We start from the raw sequence: 4827 nt of genomic DNA on the forward strand, positions 1-4827 counted from the left end.
CAGGAAACTTTTGAATGGAGCGCATCATTGGTGCGCTCCGAAGTGTGCTCCAAGGTGCGCACCTCTGGTGTGCTCCAAAGCTCTCTCCAGCTGCGTGCACCTGCCCCGGCCGCGCACCCGGCCCCGCCCAGCTTCGCTCACCTGTCCCGGGCGTCTGGTGCGGAACCTTAGAGTAAGAAACATCACCGTGCACCTTGGCCAACGTGCGCGACTCGACCGAGCGCGCACTGGCCGAGGTGCACACCGATTTCACCTGGGTGCGCGCGCAGCACCTCGGGCGCACCGGGGTGCGCGCACAACGCCCGGGTTGCACCGTGGCCTGTGTGCTCGGGGCGCCTCGGGTGCGCGCTCGGTGTCGCCCCCGCGCGCGCGGTAGTGCGGGCAGCGCACCCCGGCCCGGCCCGGCCCCGACGAGAACGCAAACGGGCAAAAGGTTTATTCAAATAGCATTGCGACGCCCGGCGAAAAACTAAAAAAGGGTGCAACACCGGGACTTCCCGGGAGGTCACCCATCCCAGTACTACTCCGGCCCAAGCGCGCTTAACTGCGGAGTTCTGATGGGATCCGGTGCACTAACGCTGGTATGATCGCACCCGTTATGAGCTTGTCGCAGTGTGTACTTAGCAAACCGCGACCCACGTGCGAATCCACCCCGGCCACCCACCCCCGTCGAGGTGCACACCCTCCCTCGCGAAGTGCGCCCCGTTCGCCAAGTGTGAGCCCTGCCCGGGTGCGCGCACCTTGCTAGGGCGTCGGGTGTGCACCCGGCCCGGCCTACGTGCGTGCACCTGGACGGGGCGTCGTGTGCGTGCAGTGTCCCGTCTGCAACGCGGTGCCCACACACCACCTCGGGCGCAACGACCTGCGCTCACATGTGGGCCGAGTGCACCTTGGTGCATGTTCGGGGCGCCTCGGGTGCACGCTCGATCTTGCCCCGGTGCACCAAGGCGCTCGGTTTGCCCCGGGTGCGCACTTGGTGCAAGGTGGGCACCCAAAATAGGGATCAAGCACCAAAACACAAGTTTCGGGATGCAAAATGGGACCCAAGGACCACAAATGCGTTCCAAGACCCATGATGGGTCCACGAGAACAAAAATGTGTTCCGAGACTTAATAAACAAATATTGGGTTTTAGGAGAAGAAACATGCTCTGATGCCCAAAACGAGAATCGACCCCGAAAAGGCCACAGGCCAAAAGTGGGATGCGAGACAAAAAAAAATGGGACCCGAGGACCAAAATTGGGTTCCCAGGTCGAAGACAGGGCAACCGGACAAGAAACGACCTCTAAGGCTCGAAATGAGTCCCGACGACTAAAACTTGACAAGAAGCACCCATCAGGCACCCAACTCGACACCCATGGGATGCCGACCCACCCGGGCTTCCACCTAGCACACCTTGGCACCCACCCACCCTCGCACCCAACCTCGCACCCAACTTAGCACCTTTGAACCCACATTGGCACTCACCCTGACCCTGGCACCTTGGAACCCACATTGGCACTCACCTTGACCCTGGCACCCACCTTTGCACTCACCTTGGGACCCACCCTGGCTCCCACCTCGGCACCCACCCAGACACCCACCTTGGTTCCTTGGCACCCACCTTGGATCCTTGGCACCCACCCCGACACCCACCTTGGCACGCAACTTGGCTACTTGCCACCCACCTTGGCTCCTTGACGCCCACCCCGACAACCACCCCGTGACCTACCCTGGCTAGGGTTGGTGCACACCCACCCTGGTGCCCACCTTGGCACCCACCCCATGACCCACCTTGGCACGCACCTTAGTACCCACCCCGTTACCCACCCTAGGACCCACCCCGTGACCCACCTTGGCCAGGGTGGGTGCCTTGGTGCGCACAACTTGCCTGGGCTGCACACCAGGGCGGGCTCAAGATGGCACCCGCGTTCCGTTTTTTTCACTATCTTTCAAAACGGAAATTTTAAAATCTCGTTTTTTTTTTTTTTTTGCCTTTTCTGGAAATTAGTGAAGGCAGCGCATCAAAGGTGCGCAATGCTGGTGCGAACCCGGGAGCGCTCCGATGTGTGCTCCAAGGTGCGGCGTGCACGAAGTCCGAGCCCGGCTTGCCCCGGGTGCGCACCTCGCGTGCACCTTCGCCGGGGTGAGCACCTTGGCTGGGTTGCGCGCCCTGGTGCGCACCAAGGAGCGCTCTGAAGTGTGCTCCAAGGTGCGGCGTGCACGAAGTCGGAGCTCGGTTTGCCCCGGGTGTGCACCTCGGGTGCGCACCTCGCGTGCACCTTCGCTGCGGTGGGCACCTTGGCTGGGTTGCGCGCCTTGGTGGGCACCATGCAGTGCACGAAGTCGGAGCCCGGTTTGCCCCGGGCGCGCACCTCCGCCAGGGTGGGCACCTTGGTGCGCACAACTTGCCTGGGCTGCGCACCAGGAAGGGCTCAAGATGGCACCCGCGTTCCGTTTTTTTCACTATCTTTCAGAACGGAAATTTTAAAATATCGTTTTTTTTTGCCTTTTCTGGAAATTAGTGAAGGCAGCGCATCAAAGGTGCGCAACGCTGGTGCGAACCTGGGAGCGCTCCGATGTGTGCTCCAAGGTGCGGCGTGCACGAAGTCGGAGCCCGGTTTGCCCCGGGTGCGCCCTGGTGGGCACCATGGTGCGCACCAAGGAGCGCTCCGAAGTGTGCTCCAAGGTGCGGCCTGCACGAAGTCGGAGCCCGGTTTGCCCCGGGCGTGCACCGCGGGTGGGCACCTTGGTGCGCATGCCTTGCCTGGGCTGCGCACCAGGGCGGGCTCAAGATGGCACCCGCGTTCCGTTTTTTTCACTATCTTTCAAAACGGAAATTTTAAAATCTCATTTTTTTTTGCCTTTTCTGGAAATTAGTGAAGGCAGCGCATCAAAGGTGCGCACCTCGCTGCCCACCACGGTGCGCAACGCCGGTGGGCACCCGGGAGTGCTTCGAAGTGTGCTCCAAGGTGCTGCGTGCACGTTGTCGGAGCCCGGTTTGCCCCGGGTGCGCACCTCGCGTGCACCTTCGTCGGGGTGGGCACCTTGGCTGGGTTTGCCCCGGCTGCGCTCCGAAGCGGGGTTATTGGAGCGCCGCCTCTTTTTTTGTCGGAGCGTTTGGTGGGGTTTCTCGCATTGGCTCTTCCCAGGCCCGGTTGCCACCCTGGCGCGCACGAAGTCGGAAGTAGGGTTAATTGCCCGGGTGCGCACCTTTGCCAGGGTGGGCACCTTACCTGGGCTGTGCACCAGGGCGGGCTCAAGATGGCACCCGCGTTCCGTTTTTTTCACTATCTTTCAAAACGGAAATTTTAAAATCTCCTCTTTTTTTTGCCTTTTCTGGAAATTAGTGAAGGCAGCGCATCAAAGGTGCGCACCTCGCTGCCCACCTTGGTGTGCTCTGAGGTGCGCACCCGGGAGCGCTACGAAGTGTGCTCCAAGGTGCGGCGTGCACGTTGTCGGAGCCCGGTTTGCCCCGGGTGCGCACCTCGCCTGCACCTTGGCCGGGGTGGGCACCCTGGCTGGGTTTGCCCAGGGTGCGCTCCGAAGCGGGGTTACTGGAGCGCCCCCTCTTTTTTTGTCAGAGCGTTTGGTGGGGTTTCTCGCATTGGCTCTTCCCAGGCCCGGTTGTTGGGTGCGCTCCCACCCTGGCGCGCGCGAAGTTGGAAGTTGGGTTAATTGCCCGGGCGCGCACCTTCGCCAGGGTGGGCACCTTGGTGCGCACACCTTGGCTGGGCTGCGCACCAGGGCGGGCTCAAGATGGCACCAGCATTCCCTTTTTCTCACTATCTTTCAAAACGGAAATTTTAAAATCTCGTTTTTTTTTGCCTTTTATGGAAATTAGTGAAGGCATCGCATCAAAGGTGCGCACCTCGCTGCCCACCTTGGTGTGCTCCGAGGTGCCCACCACGGTGCGCTCCGAGGTGCCCACCACGGTGCGCAACGCCGGTGCGAACCCGGGAGCGCCCCGATGTGTGCTCCAAGGTGCGGCGTGCACGAAGCCGGACCCCGGTTTGCCCCGGGTGCGCACCTCGCGTGCACCTTGGTGCGCACACCTTGGCTGGGTTGCGCGGCCTGGTGGGCACCATGGTGCGCACCAAGGAGCGCTCCAAAGTGTGCTCCAAGGTGCGGCGTGCACGAAGTCCTAGCCCGGTTTGCCCCGGGTGCGCACCTTCGCCGCGGTGGGCACCATGGCGTGCACGAAGTCGGAGCCCGGTTTGCCCCGGGTGCGCACCTCGCGTGCACCTTCGCCGGGGTGGGCACCTCGGCTGGGTTGCGCGCCCTGGTGCGCACCAAGGAGCGCTCCGAAGTGTGCTCCAAGGTGCGGCGTGCACGAAGTCGGAGCCCGGTTTGCCCCGGGTGCGCACCTTCGCCGCGGTGGGCACCCTGGTGCGCACCATGGCGTGCACGAAGTCGGAGCCCGGTTTGCCCCGGGTGCGCACCTCGCGTGCACCTTCGGCGGGGTTGCGCGCCCTGGTGCGCACCAAGGAGCGCTCCGAAGTGTGCTCCAAGGTGCGGCGTGCACGAAGTCGGAGCCCGGTTTGCCCCGGGTGCGCACCTCGCGTGCACCTTCGGCGGGGTTGCGCGCCCTGGTGGGCACCATGGTGCGCACCAAGGAGCGCTCCGAAGTGTGCTCCAAGGTGCGGCGTGCACGAAGTCGGAGCCCGGTTTGCCCCGGGTGCGCACCTCGCGTGCACCTTCGCCGCGGTGGGCACCATGGCGTGCACGAAGTCGGAGCCCGGTTTGCCCCGGGTGCGCACCTCGCGTGCACCTTCGCCGGGGTGGGCACCTCGGCTGGGTTGCGCGCCCTGGTGCGCACCAAGGAGCGCTCCGAAGTGTGCTCCAAGGT

At 63.4% G+C, this 4827-nt stretch overlaps 1 non-coding gene across 1 annotated transcript; it reads right to left on the reverse strand.

The window, feature by feature from the left end:
• Positions 1 to 476: 476 nt before the first annotated feature.
• Positions 477 to 595, reverse strand: LOC131870366 (5S ribosomal RNA). Its single transcript, XR_009368678.1, has one exon. It is a non-coding gene; the product is annotated as a 5S ribosomal RNA (ribosomal RNA).
• Positions 596 to 4827: the final 4232 nt, after the last annotated feature.

This window comes from Cryptomeria japonica, unplaced genomic scaffold, assembly GCF_030272615.1.
Source record: "Cryptomeria japonica unplaced genomic scaffold, Sugi_1.0 HiC_scaffold_323, whole genome shotgun sequence".
In the NCBI taxonomy this organism is placed as follows: domain Eukaryota; kingdom Viridiplantae; phylum Streptophyta; class Pinopsida; order Cupressales; family Cupressaceae; genus Cryptomeria; species Cryptomeria japonica.